Source organism: Myxocyprinus asiaticus, chromosome 2 (genome assembly GCF_019703515.2).
Source record: "Myxocyprinus asiaticus isolate MX2 ecotype Aquarium Trade chromosome 2, UBuf_Myxa_2, whole genome shotgun sequence".
In the NCBI taxonomy this organism is placed as follows: domain Eukaryota; kingdom Metazoa; phylum Chordata; class Actinopteri; order Cypriniformes; family Catostomidae; genus Myxocyprinus; species Myxocyprinus asiaticus.
In genome coordinates this window covers 59,733,048-59,752,481 of record NC_059345.1, presented here as the reverse complement: position 1 = coordinate 59,752,481, position 19,434 = coordinate 59,733,048, and the positions used below count along the sequence as shown (strand labels likewise).

Genomic DNA, 19,434 nt, shown 5'->3' with positions numbered 1-19,434 from the left:
AGAAAATTCCTTTCCAAATTTTCACAAGAGACAGGCTTTCATTCCCAACATTCATTCAACATATAAAAGACAAACCTTCTTTATTAGACAACATTTACTCCATCATGTCCCTTTATTTTTAGGGCTCATGTGACATTTGATTCACACCTGTCCCATTATTGATAGGGCTCATAAAACATACGCACTTTTTTCGTGTTCCCGTTTCATTTTTAAGGACTCATCATACATTGCAGTCCCTCTACTGGGCTCATTCATTCACACTTTGTCCTTGGATAAAGGCTCATTGTTTATACTCAATCATACACTTTCATACACAGTCGCACTACACACTCTTTCAAACAGATACAGATACTCTCACAAACACAGAAATGTTCACACTTCTTACAAACACAAGGCCTTCATAAACAGAGCGTTCATTTACAATAAACTTCTAAAGCACAAGTATTCTATCACCTCTCATAGGCGACCTAATAAGCAGCCCTTCTCGCCGATTCTCTTCCTCGACATGACTAAAGCAGTATTATTAGGATTTCTGCCTACCCGTGCAGCCCTCTTATCGCTACGTAATAGAGCGGTATCCATAGGACTTTCTACACATTAATTTATCTTAAATATTCACTGTTATCCATCAAGGCCCACTTAACAGTAAAACAAATTTTTTTTGCATGCAAGTCAGTGCTTTTGGAATCAGAAACTGTCTGTTATTTAATTTGGAGAAGCCTTTTTAAGAATGATCTTACCGTGAGGGGCCTGGGTAGCTCAGTGGTAAAATACGCTGGCTACCACCCCTGGAGTTCACTAGGTCGCTAGTTCGAATCCCAGGGCGTGCTGAGTGACTCCAGCCAGGTCTCGTAAGCAACCAAATTGGCCCGGTTGCTAGGGAGGGTAGAGTCACATGGGTAACCTCCTCGTGGTCGATATAATGTGGTTTGTTCTCGGTGGGGCGCGTGGTGAATTGAGCGTGGTTGCCGCGGTGGATGGCGTGAAGCCTCCACACGCGCTATGTCTCCATGGCAACGCGCTCAACAAGCCACGTGATAAGATGCGCGGGTTGACTGTCTCAGACGCGGAGGCAACTGGGATTCGTCCTCCGCCACCCGGACTGAGGCGAATCACTATGCGACCACGAGGACTTAGAGCGCATTGGGAATTGGGCATTCCAAATTGGGAGAAACAGGGGAAACCCCCCCCCAAAAAAAAAGAATGATCTTACCACTACGGGCAGACATTGTAGTGAGCCAACACAAACTCTTATAATAAAAGCAAAAGTGCTTACCTCAGAGTGGCCACTCGTTTGTATATAGCTCGCCAACTGCTGTCCCGATGTGACATCCTTCACCCTGCTCCTGAACCAATCCCACTTCTGACACCACTGAATTATGTGTAGATGTTTGGTAGATTTCTTCAAAACAGCAATCGAAGTGCAGTCGGGTCAAAGATTTCTGGAGACAAAGTTCTGATTCCAAAACTTTTTATTCGTACCACCCGGCCGAGGGAGAAGTTCTTGTCTTCTGCCCCCCCCCCCTTACTTTATGATAGGCTTATATAGGATGTACTTATATATATTTCCTTTGTTTATTAATATGTTACGTGATTTTCTCCTCAGCAGATTTCCATGTGATATCAGCAAAATATCTTTTAGGATGCATTTGTATACATTCTATATTACTCCAAGTTTGTCATATGATCAGATAATAAGGAGCATGCTCTTTATAATAAAGAGACATTTGTCGTTTGCTCAAAAACAGGATGTTCCATTTGAACTCGTGATTACAATACCATAAACATAATGCTTTTTCTAGCTGCATAGTGCCTAACTATTATATTTTGTTTCACACTAGCAAAAGCATAACTATTTCAATTTATATGCATAAAACACACTATAATCACTTCATATAGTTACATACTAAATGATTAAATGAAAATATACCATAGGCCCAGGCTGAAATTGAGTTTGACACCCCTGTTTTAAATACGCGTTAACGGGTCTGGCGTTGCAGGCTTGAGGACGCATGCACAACAGCAATGCTGCTGAAAAAAATCCTAGAGGAAACACTGTTTACATTAGATGTCAGAATTGAGTAGAAAGAAATTTCTATCCATCCAATCTTGGATATCATTGATACATTCTGCTAACTTGGAGAAATGTGAAATTTCATCAGGTTTCAAAGAAATATAACGTTGGGTAACATCGGCATAACAGTGAAAACAAAAGGCCCCGATATACTTACGGAGAAGGTCTGCTTTGTTCTTTGTTCAGGGGTAAAAAGTTCTAAACAGCCGAGCAACGGTATACTGTTCGCGAACATTCAAACACCCGCCACACAAGTCAGAAGTTTACATACACCTTAGCCAAATACATTTAAACTAAATTTTTCACAATTCCTGACATTTAATCGTAGAATACATTCCCTGTCTTAGGTCAGATAGGATCACTATTTTAAGAATGTGAAATGTCAGAATAATAGTAGAGAGAATAATTTATTAATAAATAATAATCACATTTCCAGTGGGTCAGAAGTTTATATACACTTTGTTTGTATTTGGTAGCATTGCCTTTAAATTGTTTAATGAGCCAGATGTTTTGGGTAGCCTACCACAACCTTCTCACAATAAGTTGCTGGAATTTTGGCCCATTCCTCCAGACAGAACTGGAGTAACTGAGTCAGGTTTGAAGGACTCCTTGCTCAAACACGCTTTTTCAGTTCTGCCCACAAATTTTCTATTGGATTAAGGTCAGGGCTTTGTGATGGCCACTCCAATACCTTGACATTGTTGTCCTCGAGCCATTTTGCCACAACTTTGGAGGTATGCTTGGTGTCATTGTCCATTTGGAAGACCCATTTTTGACCGAGATTTAACTTCCTGGCTGATGTCTTGAGATGTTGCTTCAATATATCCACATAATTTTCCTTCCTCATGATGCCATCTATTTTGTGAAGTGCACCAGTCCCTCCTGCAACAAAGCACCCCCACAACATGCTGCTGCCACCCCATGCTTCACAGTTAGGATGGTGTTCTTCGGCTTGCAGGCCTCACACTTTTTCCTCCAAACATAATGATGATCATAATGGCGAAACAGTTTGATTTTTGTTTCATCAGACCAGAGGACATTTCTCCAAAAAGTAAGATCTTTGTCCCCATGTGCACTTGCAAACTGTAGTCTGGTTTTTTTATGGCAGTTTTGGAGCAGAGGCGTCTTCCTTGATAAACAACCTTTAAGGTTATGTCGATAAAGGACTAATTTTACTGTGGATATAGATACTTGTCTACCCGTTTCCTCCAGCATCTTCACAAGGTCCTTTGCTGTTATTCTGGGATTGATTTGCACTTTTCACACCAAACTACTTTCATCTCTAGGAGACCTCCTTCCTGAGTGGTATGATGGCTATGTGGTCCCATAGTGTTTATACTTGCATACTATTGTTTGTACAGATGAACGTGTTACCTTCAGGCATTTGGAAATTGCTCCCAAGGATGAACCAGACTTGTGGAGGTCCATTTCAGAGGTCTTGGCTGATTTCTTTAGATTTTTCCCATGATGTCAAGCAAAGAAGCACTGAGTTTGAAGGTAGGCCTTAAAATACATCCACAGGTACACCTCCAATTCAGTACATCTCCTATCAGAAGCTAACTGGCTAATTGTCTAAAGACTTGACATCATTTTCTGGAATTTTCCACTTGCCAAAACTATAGTTTGCTAATATTAAATCTGTGGAGTGGTTAAAAATGTGTTTTAATGACTTCAACCTGTGTATATACAGTATATGCAATGTAATACTGTATATGCAATTTCAGGACATGTATTTTATGGAAGACATGGACTAAAAAGCTAAAATGTGACTAAAATGATAAAGAAGTAATGATTAGAATGTTAGAATGTCCCCTGTATAATTAACAGCATTAGCTGAAAGAGAATTTCTTTCATACTGTATGTGAGCACAATGTACATTATAACTGAAATATACCCAAGCTTTTAAATCAGAATTTAATCATGATATCATGATATATCGAATCATGATGTATGTATTGTGATATTGCGATATTTCAAATCTTTATGTGTATTGCAATGTGTATTGTATCGTGAGGTGGCTGGCGATACCTAGGTTTGATTCTGTATTTTTTGCTAACGTTGACGCCATCCATGATTGCTGGACTACTGTGTGTACTGTTATTTCCTTCTTCCTAATATATTAACAATTTCTTCATGTGCAAATAAATTACTAAAATTTGATGACTAAACCAAAATCAAAAGAAATTGCTATCTACCATTTAAAATACAATATTATTATTATTATTATACAAAGTTAAAGTTTTGTATGAAAGTGAGTAAACATAATGCTAAAAAAGAGTTTATTACAATTTTGTGTTTATTTACTATATTAAATTGTGTGATATACTGGCATTGTATTGGTCTGTCGGCTCTCTGGATATCGGCCATTAAAAAAAAACATATCAGTCGACCACTAATTTTAATTCAATGAAATGTATTTGTATAGCTCTTTTCACTTGTTCCAAAGCAGCTTTACTAGTGTAGTGCCTTACAAACCTCACAGTTAGCAAGCCAAAGTCAAGTAGTAGTCCTCCTGTGCATGACACGTGTCTCGTTATAAGGGTCACTTAATTAAAACGGTGTTTCATTAAATTGAAACTCTGTCTCCATTATGGATGTGAGTTTAAAGTTTAAGATAAAAAAATTATTTGAAGTTGAACTCTTATATTTGCATTCAATGCAAAGACTGAATCCTCTAAATTAATTTGAATACATTAAAACTCATTAAACTGAGAACTTAGCTCACAGTACATTTTAATGCTAATCTTGTTTAAAGTATTACCATATCAGCACCTGACACCTTTTTGAGGCCATTTGCTCCCTCAAAACATTTGCCGGTTTAATCCAATGTGTTAAGACGCCGTTCCTTTGCTCTAGTAAGATAATGCACAAAGAAGGCTATTTGAGTTTTAATGCATTATTTACCTCCACTGCGGTTCCTCTTGGGGAGAGGGGGTTTGGCCGTATTTGCCTAGTTGTGCCAAAGTCCTTTTCTGTTTATGGAATGCATTTATCATGGCAATATACAGACTTACTTTGACAGTCCAGAAGAAAATCCTTTGTGTCCTCAACAAAACCTTTGTAACTGAAGGCCTGTGTCTTTTCAGAGCATTTACATTTGAATTATTTTTTTTTTTAAATTGAAAATCAATGAATTTCTGCAGCATTACGAAAAAATGTTTCTTACCATTTAACCTATTACTATCATATATAGAGTATAGAATAGATGGAATCCTGCACACTGCTGTAGCCTGAAAAATATTCTATATACATTCAGTCAGCAACATTTAAGTCCTAAAACCTTCTTTAGGCAATTAAATGACAATATTCTCTGAATGCTATGTTTGCAACTATTTGTGTGTGTGCGGGTTGTTTTAAAAATTTGAGGGTTTACAGAAATATGGCCCTATGATTTCTGCATTGTGGAAAACACGGACAAAATTGCAGAATATTTATATAATTAAATTTTAGCTTTGCTGTTTATTAAGTACATTAGCCCATATAGCAAAATGCTTTATGGAGATGAAGCCATCAAAAACATCCGGTTTTCCGCCAAAACGGCAAAATAAAAGATTAATTTAAAGGTGCACTCAGTAATTTTTTTCCACATTAAAAAAGTTTAACTCCTGAAGACATGAATTGTATTTTTGCAAAATATGTAGGAAATCATGAACACTCAGTCATATCAGTAACCTTATAAAAGCTGTTTTATTCTACATGGAGAGGGTCCACATATGGGGGCTTTCATTTTAGAATCACATGACCAGCCGAATACTACTCTCTTAATCTCAGCAACAGTCCTGTTATTTGACACTTTCACTCATTGATTAAAGTAATTATGGCTGACATGTTAATACAAAATTTCAACAATGGCATCTGAAACTGAAAACGTTTGAATTTTTTGGGGGGGTTTCTTTCTCCCCAATTTGGCATGCACATGACAATGCTTAATGTCAAGCCCTGTATTCTTAGTAAAAATAATCATATTAATAGATATATTAATAATAATTACATTTATATTTAAGCAATATCAAAAACAAAAAACTCGTATTTTGGGTTGTGTGAAAAAACAAACTGAAATCGAATGTATTATTTAGTGAAACTCTTGACCGACTGTTGATCTCCTGTGCGCGTTCATGAGACAGATTGCACGCAAGCTTTAGAGCTCCTTGTACGAGAGCAGAGATGGGGCATTCAAGTGAAAACTCATTTAGCTTCAGCAAGACCAGCAGCAAGCACAACAGAAAACAGGACATAGCTGCACACAAACCAGAGAACAGAACTTATAAAACATGTCTGAAGAGTTTGTAGTTGAAATATAGATGCATTTCAATGCCCAGCCTTATTTGTTTGAACCAGATTCCTCAGTCAAACAGAGTGATGAGGCTGGAGGTAGCTACACACTGGGGCTGGGTGATATGGCTAAAAAAATTATATCTTGATAATTTTCAGTCTATTGACGATATTCAATATATATCTTCATAATTAGTGATGCACCAAAATTTCAGCAACCGAAAATATTCGGCCGAAACAGCAAAAAAAACAAACAAGAATTTTTGGTTTTGGACGAAATAGTTTTGTAGGGCCGAAACCATTGACCAAAACTGTGACGATTAATTAGCGCTTCTCTGATGACGTGTTTTGACCGTGTCAGTGTCTCCTCCCATTTCGTGCACACAGCTTGGTTAAGCTACAACAGATGAACATGTCTGCGGTGTGGATGCACTTCACTGTGACCAAAAAGGATGCTAAAATAGCAAAATGTAAAATTTGTTCGGCTGAAATATCTAGAGGAGGCTCATTGCCGAAGAACTTTAGTACGACCAGTTTGATTTATCACCCGAGAACATGACACCCTGAACAACATACAGAGTTCACCAAAACAACAATAGCAATAGTTTTTGAAAAGGGTAAAAAAATTACCAGTGACAACGTCAAAGCAAAAGGCATCACTAAGCAAATAATAGAATTTATTACCTTGGATGATCGGCCCTTCTCAGTATTCGAAAACATAGGGTTTCGTAAGTTGATCGAACACATTGAGCCCCGTTATACAATTCCGAGTAGACATTATTTCTCAGATGTGTGTCTGCCAGAAATGCACAGCGTTGTTGCGAATCACATCCAGGTGCTCCTGACTGCAGACATCACAGCCATTAGTTTTACTACTGACAATTGGAGCACAGACGTCAGCCCCACTAGTATACTAAGTTTAACAGATCAATGGCTAGACAACGATTTTAAATTTCAGAAGGTTCTGCTTCATGCATGTGAGTTTGGGGGTCACACTCAGCAGCAGCCATTTCAGAGGCATTTTGCAGTATGCTACGAACTTGGCAAATTGATCAATCAAAAGTGCACGTTATACTCTGGGACAATGCAAGGAACATGGCGAAAGCTATGGAGGACCTCGATCTGAAGAGCCTGCCCTGCATGGCACATACTCTTCAGTTAGCTGTCAACGAGGGAGTGCTGAGTCAGCGCAGTATAGCAGATTTGATAGCTACAGGGAGAAAAATTGTGGGCCACTTCAAACTTTCTCTTCTTGCATAAACAAGAGGGAATAGTACATATTATATGCTGGAAAGCCTATTTGAGCAAAAGACAGTCCTGGCTGCATACGTAGCTGATTATGATCTTCCCGCATAGTACAGTGCCCACCAGTGGGCGTTAATTGAAAATGTCATCTCCATTCTTGCCCCCTTTGAGCAGTTAACAAAGGAGATAAGCTCATCCGATGCATCTGTTGCTGAAGTCATCTCCTTAGTTATGGCACTAAAGCGTCTGCTAAACAAAGAGGTTGAAACAGACCACGGAGTTAAAATGGCGAAATACTCTTGGAGGCTGTCAGCAGGCGATTTAATCAGACGGAATCCAAACCCTTGTACTGCATCGCTACTGTACTTGATCCGCGATACAAAGATCATTACTTGGATTCTGGTATAAAGCAGCAGGCACATGAAATGATCAAAACTGAAATTGATTTAATGGAGACCAAAGACATGGGACTCAGTGGACTGCCGGTTGAGGATAATGGATATGGTGCGCACAACACAGAGACTTCTCTGATGTTCAAAAAGGCCCGTACAACAGATGAGGTATGCACACCACCAGCGCTGTATGACATGTTCGACAAGATCATAAAAGAGAGCGACCCAAATACCAGACTGACTCCGAGAGCTACCGCGCAATTGTGTGATTGTTATATTGCGGAACCCCCCACCCCCAGAAGTGATAGCGCTCTTGTGTATTGGAGCGTAAATCAAGGCCGCTTCCCACACTTGGCACGGATGGCACGCAGATTTTTGTCTGCCCCCAGCACAAGCGTAGACAGTGTGAGATTGTTTAGTGCAGCATCTCATCTCATGTCATTAATGAGAAAAGGAACTGCCTCTCATGTGAGAAAGCAGAGACGTTACTGTTTCTGAAGAAGAACCTGCCACTTTTCCTGAAAAAGTAGAATATTCAGTTATTAGGCTACCTAAAAGGCCAGTGATACCTATGAGTTTACCCAATTGAGTGTTTTGTTTTGTAAGGCCTTCAAATATTATGAATGTATTCTTTTTTCACGGTACTGGAAAGACATTCATAGAACATAAAAAGACAAATTTATTTGATTAAATTACATTTATTTTAAAATGGATAAATCTATTTTTTATTTGAGTTTTATTTGATATTTGAGGCCTAAATAATTAAAACTGTTATGAAGTGCACAGTGTTCAGAAATAAAATCCACTTTTCACCGTTGTACTGTTTTTTTTTTTTTTTTTTTTTTTTCTCATTGATAAGCTCAAGCAAAATTCATTGACTAAATTAATTTAAACACATTGCCACATAAATGATCAAACAGTAATTACCCAAACTTTATTTTCGATTTCGGTTTTTGGGCTAAATGAAAACTTTAATTTTGGTTTCGGTAAAAAAGAATCGGTGCATCACTTAATTATGTATTTGCTCTGAAATGGCTCAAAAATATTTTTTATTTTTTTAATCAGGAGAATCATAATTTCATCCAAACAGCCAAGTAGATTCAATTTATAAAAGGCACTGAATAAAAATCTATTTTATAATAATCAAGGCATGTTTCCTCAGTTTTTCACTAAATGAACACAAGGGAAAATGAGATCTAATCATTTTCATTGATATGCACATTTATATTTTATATACTGTATAATGATACATAGTAGCTTAATAAAAAGCATTATTTAACTTCATATCTTTTTTACTAAAACATTTTGTGAATGAACAAGGTGGAGCTTTTATTTTGACACGTCACTTTCACCTGGAACTTTTATTTTGACACGTCACTTTCACCTGGAACTTTTATTTTGACACAAAGTGTTGTGTCGTTCACAATGTTCTGCATCTGGTAAAACAATTTCATCTCTTTTCTGTTATACAGTGCCACCTTTGTAGATTTGTATAATAACTTATAGCGGTTACTAATGTTTGGAATTGCGAATGCTTAATACCTGCTGTATTTTTAGTGCTCAGGAGACCTGGCTGGAGTCACTCGGCATGCCCTGGATTCGAACTCGCGACTCCAGGGGTGGTAGTCGGCGTCTTTACTCGCTGAGCTACCCAGGCCCCCAAAATCAATTAGTTTTAACCAGCAAGTGTTATCAGCATTATTTTGGACCGATGCCAGTTCATAGCTGTGGGGTTACCTGGTGCTACGCCAAATATAGAAACTAAGTGATCGACAGTGTGTCATTTGGTGTACAAACTCTTCAGACATGTTTTGTAAGTTCTGTTCTCTGGTTTGTGTGCAGCCATGTTGTGTTTTCTGTTGTTAATATCGCTGGTGGTCCTGCTGAAGCTAAACGAAACGAGTTTTCGCTTGAACGCCACGTCTTATGCGTGCCATAACTACTGCTCTCATGCAAGGAGCTCTAAAGCTTGTGCACAGTCAGTCTCATGAACGGGCACAGGAGATCAACGTGCAGGATGTTTTTTTGTTTTTGGCACCATTCTGAGTAAATTCTAGAGACTGTTGTGTGTGAAAATCCCAAGAGATCAGCAATTACAGAAATACTCAAACCAGCCCATCTGGCACCAACAATCATGCCACAGTCCAAATCACTGAGATCAAATTTTTTCACCATTCTGATGGTTCACGTGAACATTAAATGAAGCTCCTGACCCGTATCTGCATGATTTTATGCACTGCACTGCTGCCACACAATTGGCTGATTAGATGATCGCATGGATGATTGTTGGTGCCAGACGGACTGGTTTGAGTTTTTCTGTAACTGCTGATGTCCTGGGATTTTCGCACACAACAGTCTCTAGAATTTACTCAGAATGGTGCCAAAAACATCCAGTGAGGGGCAGTTCTGTGGATGGAAATGCCTTGATGATGAGAGAGGTCAACAGAGAATGGCCGGACTGGTTCGAACTGACAAAGTCTACAATAATTCAGATAACCGCCCTGTACAATTGTGGTGAGGAGAACATCATTTCAGAATGCTTTTCTGAGATGCGGGTTGGCGCTGTTTTGGCAGCACGAGGGGGACCTACACAATATTAGGCAGGTGGTTTTAATGTTGTGGCTGATCTGTGTATTTCAAACAGAAGGAGAAAATCCAGTTTCTTCATGAAGTGTATTTCCAGTTGCATTGTTTGTACTTCATGTAGTCCTTAAGCAGTAGTATGCTTATTCATTGCAGAATTTCACCAGATTGGTATTGGACAAATTGCTGCAAACTTGAGGCATTCAGTGGAAGTGACAAATGCCTATGAATAATGGCACTTCATACTTGTGCCTGTTTTATTCAGCTTTGCTACTGTTGTAGCCTCCGATCTAATGTCAGAGAGCATGCACCCAGTCGAGTACTGTCATGCTCACAGTAATTATATGTTATGCTCCCATGTAGTCTCTAAAGCAAGCAAATTGAATTTATACTATAAAAGAATGTGGAGTTGCATTGACACAATGAATATGTTAACTGGGTAAGCTCTTGTTTTAAATGTTGTCCTTGCGTTAAGGACACAAATTTGTCGATCAAGCTTTTCCCAAAGCCGTTCGCATATAAAACAGTATTTTTCACTTAAACAATTTTATGATGTTCACATTGAACCACACAATCCCTTCAGAATAGGTAATACTGAAAAACTAATTATGGCCATAAGAAAGCCAAAAATTGGCTTCATAGCCAAGATAATTTATTTATCTCAATTTATTGCTTTTAAGGTTCTTGTTTCTACTGTAGATGCTGTTGTTAAAACTGAAATTGGGGCTTTAAAGCAGAAAATGGCATTTATTTTTTAAGACACATCTCCTTTTTTTTTTTTTTTTTTTTGGTGTTTGTAATAAAAAAAAAAAACCTATCCTTTCCCTATCACTCTTGCTTGTCTCCTCTTTAAATGTAATTTCCTCTTCACTAGCCCATGTGTTTGTCTTGCTTTAACCCTCTGGGGTCTGAGGGTGTTTTGGGCCCTGGAGAAGTTTTGATATGCCTAGACATTTGTGTTTTTTTCAGTTGCTTAAAAACATATTAATGGCTAAAGTCTGATAACACTGTATTCAGCACAAACTGGGCTACAATAATATGTGAACAACATGTATGTACATGTTTGTATTTTTGAGAAAATAACGTTTATGTGTGATTTTTGAAAAAACAAAAACACATTTTAAGTCACAGAAATAAGGCCATTTATCACATACTAAACATTTGTTCACAAGACTTTTGAGAACTGGATCTTGTAGCCTAGAGTTTTTGCTACAAAAATGATGTGAAACCATCCTGATCACTCATTCATACAAAACAATATAGTCATTTAACTTTTGTAAGACACTTTTAGTGTTAGAAAGGCCATATGCGAGGAGGCGTGGATGATCATGAATATTGATGTGATTCACACCTAAGGAGACAAAGACCCCTCCCCTGAGAGAGAATGAATGTGAGGAGACTTAATGATTGAATGTATTATCTGACTATACATTTTCTTTACATAAAGACTTAAAAACTTTAGACCTACACTACCATTTAAAAGTTTATAGATCTGTAAGTTTTTTTTTTTTTTTTAATTTTTTTTTAAATATTTTTAAAAGAAGTCTCTTCTGCTAACCAAGGCTGCATTTATTTGTTCCAAAATGCATCAAAAACAGTGATATTGTTTAATATTTTTACAATTTAAAATAACTGTTTTCTATTTGAATATATTGTCAAATGCGATTTATTCATGTGATCAAAGCTGAATTTTCAACATCATTATTGCAGTCTTCAGTGTCACATGATCCTTCAGAAATCATTCTAATAAGCTGATTTTCTAATATGGGCATATTTACAGCACATTTTACACATTTACACCCGAACAGATATTTGCAAGCACAAGCTTTGTTGATGATAATGAGGCAGTATAAACACTAGTTAAAATATAATCTAAACATTCATATTATTTTTATATCATATTACATATCATATTTATATCATACAGCATACAATTTAAATACCTGCTTTAGCTGAAACAACATTTAAATGTAACTAAAACTTGCCTATTAGGACATATTTCAAATGTCAGTACTCTGAATCCTGGCTGGCAAGTCTGGAAATAGTCCAACTAGTAAAATATGTACATGTTTATATAAAATAGCATGTCAACTAATGTAAGTAAAACTAAATAACTTACTCATCTGGAATTGTATCCTCGGCTGGATCAAATCGCTCTTCAAAATGTAAACATTCTTTGTCGGAGTCCCTCAACTTCGTCTGAGGAAAATGTGAACTCTTCGTCACTATCCAGGAACATCTGTAGAGCTTCCTCACCTGTGTAGCATGCCATCTTCCAAACGCGCTGGAAAGTGAATGAATGTGATGATGAACGATGTTTTAAGGCATTGTTGGGGGAGTTTACCATTTGCATTGATCGCACATTACCGTATGAATAAAGCGCTCTGCTGGTGGATGTGATCACATTAGCGATAATTAGCTGAGCCAGGAGAAACTACATCGCTTTGTTTCATACAGATTGCATTGCAGGAGAATATTTGTTTTAAATTTGAATTGTTTTATTTAAAAGTAGACATTTTAAGCTTTCTTTAGACATATGTTTCATGTTGGTGTGATAAATATTCATGGAGTTTCAGTTCATTTTTGTGACGTGTTTCAGAAAGATGCTCGCGGAGAAAGAGTTGGCTGAAAGCACACCCTGTTTATTTTCTTTATTTTTACAAAAGCACAAGGTTTTGTTGTTATTGTGAGTGTACACAAATAAAAGTAGACCCTTTATAGTCTCTAATGATGTCTTACATTTATCTGTATGCCCAAAAATGACGGAGTATTTTAAGTTGTTTCCACTGTTATGAGGAAAAATTCCAGCAGGACGCGTCGTCCATCAACCCCAGAGGGTTAATATTGATCTGTTTCTCACACCTCTGACATCGCTTCTGAAGACATTGTCATTCTGAAGAGTTGTATAAATTACTTTTGTGTGGCCTTTTCGTGATTTTGGAGCTTCAAAGGTCTGGTCACCATTCACTTGCATTGTAAGGACCAACAGAGCTCATATATTCTTCTAAAAATCTTTGTGTTCTGCAGAAGAAAGTAAGTCATGCACATCTGGGATAGCATGAGGGTGATTAATGAGAATTATTTTTGGGTGAACTATCCCTTTAGGCATTTTTTTTACACCTGGTTGGAGCATTTGTTTTGGAACCTGGTGCATTTTCTCCATTAGTTCTATTTAAGGCATATATGAAAATGGCAATCACGCACTGATCCTCACCAAAAAAAATGGTTCAAGACCATATCGACGAGGGACTCCATGTTTGAATATTTAACGGACACAAAAGGGTTTGCTTGTGTTAAGAATGCAATCCAAGACAACAAACCAACCACTATCCCTGACAAGCATGAGTATTCCTCATGGATCTTTGGAGAAGAAGGTCAGCATGTCACTGTAATTCAAAATCAAAATGTGGATTTTGCTATTCTTACTGGTCACATTTGGGGACTATATATATATATAATTTCACGTTTAATAAAGGTGTTATTTAATAATTCCTGATGTAATTTACACAATCACTTTTCTCCGTGTTTGGGCAGAACAGGCACAGGTAGGAAAGCTTGACAGTGTCAGCAGATTTTTGATGGATAAAAAGATAAATTAAAAGCCCACAGTATTTTTCAGCTTGTCGTACAGCTGAATGCTAGCCTTTCAACGTATACATCATTTGACTGTGTGCGCATAAACCTTCACCCTCGAGTTATACAAATTCAGGTATCTCTTGACCTCCTCACATACATGCTCTAGACGTACACATCCACATTTGTCTCCTGTTGTTGATTACATCTAGCGCTTTTTCGTAACAGCAGTGGCTCAACTGTGAGTGTTTCCAACTTGTGGACTCACTAATTAGTAAAAATAATTCTATGAGCATGCGCAAACTATGCGTTCAAAGTACCAAATGCTGCCTTGTGAAAGCGAAATGAAGCGAAGAGAAAATGCAACATTGCAATAATTTTAGCTCCTATTTCAGAACCAAGCAAAATTACTACAGGCCTGACAAAAACCCTTTAGACTGATCACTTAGAAAAGTAATAGCATTTGATGTATTATTCATGTCTAGCAGAAAAGTTATGCACCAAAGTGTAATACTTGGTGTTAAAGATTTGAACAAACCCCTAAACCTTAAATGAGCAATAGCAATATTAATTCTTGTCTTATCAAACCACTAATAAATCCAGGAGTTGATGTTTGTAAATGGTTGACTTAAAAATGAGTATATAGTATTCAAGGCTAATGGCAAATCTCTTCCTCTTTGCAAATCATTCCGTCTGTAGTTTCTGTGGAGATTACCGCCTCTGTGACCGTGGTCAGTGTCATTGAAACTGTAGTTTCCCTGTGTCTGCAATATGCTGCCACTCTTCTAATGTCATTGTGAAGAGTATGTAGTTGTGTACCTGTTCATCGTTTGCATTTATCCACCTCTCCGAGTTAATCTCATATCAGAGATACTTTCTTGATCACCAAGAGGTCTGCAGGAAGAAGGGAGGAAGAAGTGAGATTAATCAGGAAGTTATTACAGGTGGCATTCACCGGATGAGCTTGAGCCCAAGACTTACATGCTCCACAGCTTTCTGTCCAACTTTCCCATTTGAGATTAAGTTTATTTTACCATTGTACTAAAGACATGTGGATCCAACTGGTAAACTGGGTACAGCAAAGCAGTAAAATCCGAATGGTGAGATTGGAGCAGCCAGTGCCTAGCTGCGCAATAGGAAATGTGGGAAAACTGACTATAGGCCATAGGATGACTTGGGCTTCAATCTCACTTTCTTTCACACCAACCACTAGCATCAAACTTCAAAGACTTAACTGAGTGACTGAGTGCGTGCACATCTGTGTCCGTTAAACTGATAACGACAAAGAAAGGGAGAGCAATTGTTTTGATTAAACTATGCTGATTTCTTAACATTTGTTGTTGGACATTAGAGCTAGATATTGATACAGATTTCCCGATTTGATTTGAATTCACAAGGTTTAGATTCGTTTCCGTTCTGGATTCGATATCGATTCATATGGGTACATTTCTTCTTCAGTGTCCATTTTGCTTACATATTAAGTAAATTCTCTCTCATTTATAAAATAAATTCCCTCTTAATTATAAAGGAACCTTCTAGGCAACCCTTCTAGGTACAATTTGAAAATATTCATTTTACAAATGAGATATTATCATTAGTTTTTCATCAGATTGGTCAGATTTTAGTTTTTGAAAAATGTTCAAATTCAGTTTATTCGTTCAAACAAAGATCTCGATGCATCAGAAAATCAATATTTTTACCCAGCCCTATCATCATGTTAGTCATGTGTGAATGACCTCTTTCCAGGGAGTTGCACGCTTTTGACGCAAGTTGCTGTCTGATGAATTTGACCACAAAGTACTGCTGAAAATTCTGTTATTCTGTCAAAAGGTACTGCTGAAAAAATTAAAAACAAGACCCCTTTTTGACACTTGTTATTTTGTTACTCAATTACAGTCGGTGTGAAATGTTGAAAGAGCTGGAAAACAAAATCGCAACAGTTGTGTTTTCATGATTGATCATTGCTGTCATTCCAGAGTATTTTAGGGTACTTGTGGCCATTCCTAATGCCAACCAAAATGAAAAGGATGGAAAATGTGTTTCTATTCAATTATGTTCAGCTCATTCCTCTGAAAAATAATGCTTTAGATGTGAGTTAAGAACAGTAGAGAAATCGAGTGTCCTTTGCATTCAAGTGTGAAGCTAAGTTTTAACTACTCGCAGACTTGATGACGAACTTGCCTACAACCTGGGGTTTGTATGACTGACATGGCAACCATAAAATCTTTCTCCTCCTCTTGCTTTTTTACACCTACACAGTTTTCCATCTCCTCCCAGTTCATCTCTATCCTCTGATCCTTTTGTATTTGCTTCCATACTTTCTGTCCTCCCCAGTTCCATTGAATGCATTTCTGTCCCTGACTGCACACTAACTACACCTGCAGGCTTAGTTTTATTTTATATGCGGTAATCAGAATGCTGGCATAACACTTCTCAATACCTGAGGTCAGATAACGGTTTCAGCTTGGTCTTTATTATTTGTCAGGTCTGGTTAGACCTCCAGTGCCTGTTGCAGATTTTCTAGTATGACTCACTCCCACCTGCGTTGCTGTTTCTAACAGAACAAGGATGAAATTTCTGTTTATGCCCTTTATGAGTTAATCACTTGCAGTGACATGAAATCGAGTTTGTATGCTTGTGACGACTTGACGGGTGTATTACTCTTTAGACAATATTTTAAATGTCCATAAGAGATTGTTTGATTTGTTATCAGGAGCTCATTGTATTATAGCAGGGGTACTCAACTTTGGAAAGCCGGGGTGCCGGAAAGCAGGATCCCTTTAGCCTTGAGGGCCGCACTCTTTTTATTTTTATTAAAACATATTTTAATTACTTTTTTATATTTATGACGTGAGCAGACTATGCTATATGCTATTTTATACATAATGGACACATGTAATTAACATGAGTAAAATAAAACATTATACTGTAGATATATAGCAAAATTCTTGTAAAAGTGTGGTTCTTTAAAAAAAATAAAAACTGTGATATACTATTATTATAATGATCATAGATAGGCCAATATGTTTTTTTGGATGGACCATGTGAGTTCCTCAGTGATGTGGACACCCAGGAACTTGAAGCTGCTGACTCTCTCCACCGGTGCTCCATTGATGGTGATGGGACTGTGTTCTCTGTCTTTTCTTCTGAAGTCCACCACAAGCTCCTTTGTCTTACTGACGCTGAGGGAGAGGTTGTGCTCCTGACACCAGTGACACCACCGTCGTGTCATCAGCAAACTTAATGATGGCATTGGAGCTATGTGTTGCCACACAGTCATGTGTGTACAAGGAATACAGTAGTGGGCTGAGAACACAGCCCTGTGGGGCTCCAGTGTTGAGGGTCAGTGATGAGGAGATGTTGCTGCCTATTCTAACCACCTGGCGTCTGCTTGACAGGAAGTCCAGGATCCAGTTGCACAGCGAGCTGTTTAAGCCCAGAGCCCGGAGTTTCTCATCTAGTTTGGAGGGCACTATGGTGTTGAATGCTGAGCTGTAGTCTACAAACAGCATTCTCACATAAGTGTTCCTTTTTTCCAGGTGGGAGAGAGCAGTGTGTATTGTAGATGCAATGGCATCATCAGTGGAGCGGTTGTTGCGGTAAGAAAACCGCAGCGGGTTAAGAGAGAGAGGCAGCACAGAGCAGATGTAATCTCTGATTAGTCTCTCAAAGCATTTGCTGATGATGGGGGTCAGAGCAACAGGACACCAGTCATTTAAGCAAGTTATTTTTGATTGTTTTGGAACAGGCACAATGGTGGATGTTTTAAAGCATGTGGGGACTACAGACAAAGAGAGGGAAAGGTTGAAAATGTCCGTAAAAACACCAGCCAGCTGGTTCGCGCACGCTCTGATGACGCGGCCCGGAATGCCATCTGGGCCCGCGGCTTTGCGGATATTCACCCGTCGGAAGAATCGGGTTACATCCGCTACAGAGACAGAGAGTGAACTAACCTCTGTAGCTTCAGCCGCGAGAGCTCTCTCCGCGAGGGCGGTGTTATTTCCCTCAAACATCGTTATTTATCCATGGTTTCTGATTCGGATAGATCCATACTGTTCTGGTCGTAACCACATCCTCTACGCACGTTCTGATGAAACACATTACGCTATCAGCATAAAGCTCGATGTCGTCATCAGAGGCGGACCGGAACATCTCCCAGTCCGTGTGATCAAAACAGTCTTGTAGCATAGAATCTGATTGGTCCGACCAGCACTGGATCGTTCTGAGGGTGGGTGCTTCCTGTTTCAGTTTCTGCCTGTAAGCGGGCAGAAGCAGAATGGAAGAGTGGTCCGATTTGCCAAATGGTGGGCGGGGGAGGGATTTGTAGCCATCCCGGAAGGGAGAGTAGCAATGGTCCAAAACCCGGTCCCCTCGTGTGTTGAAACTAATGTGCTGGTGGTATTTTGGTGCGACTGATTTTAAACTGGCTTTATTAAAGTCCCCGGTCACAATGAACGCGGCCTCAGGGTGCGCGGTTTCCTGTTCACTTATACTCCCATACAGTTCCTTGAGTGCCCGGTCTGTGTCGGCTTGTGGGGGAATGTACACAGCTGTGATAATGACCGCTGTGAATTCCCTTGGTAGCCAGAATGGTCGACACAGAGGCATAAGAAATTCCAGATCAGGAGAGCAGAAAGACTTGATAGAATGTACGTTCCTCTGATCACACCAGGATTTGTTGATCATAAAACATACACCACCTCCTCTACTTTTACCTGAGAAGTCTTTCGCTCTGTCCACTCGGTGCACGGAGAACCCCGCGGGTTCAATGGCTGAGTCGGGAATCTCCGCAGACATCCAAGTTTCCATAAGGCAGATAATGCAGCAGTCCCTTGTATCTCGTTGGAAAGAGATCTGCGCTTTCAGCTCGCAGAGCTTGTTATCCAGAGACTGAACATTTGCCAGTAGAATACTGGGTAGCGGAGGTCGATTTGCGTGGCGTCTTACTCTGATGAGAACGCCGGCTCTGTTTTCCCTTTTCCTCCTGTGTTTCCGCGGCCGTGCAGCCCAGACAAAGGGCTCCGCTTGCGTGTTTGTAAACAGCGGGTCGGCATTGAGAAATTTGAAGTCCGGTTTACGGTGTGAAATTGCTGAACCAATGTCCAAAAGTGTTTGTCTGTCGTAGACAATAAGGCAGACAACATCCAAGACAAAAAACATAAGAATTGTGAACAAAACAAACAAAACACTACTATATTGTGTCGGAGCTCGCAACGCAGCAGCCATACTCTGCGCCATCTTGAGACTTTTTTTCTCATGTGCCCCATTAAGAGCGAGAACCACTAATAGAGACCA

At 38.8% G+C, this 19,434-nt stretch overlaps 1 protein-coding gene across 1 annotated transcript in view; it reads left to right on the top strand.

Moving 5' to 3' along the window:
- The window catches only part of LOC127449925 (uncharacterized), a 99,370-nt gene that overhangs the window by 16,297 nt on the left and 63,639 nt on the right, over positions 1-19,434 (top strand). The window lies entirely within an intron of this gene.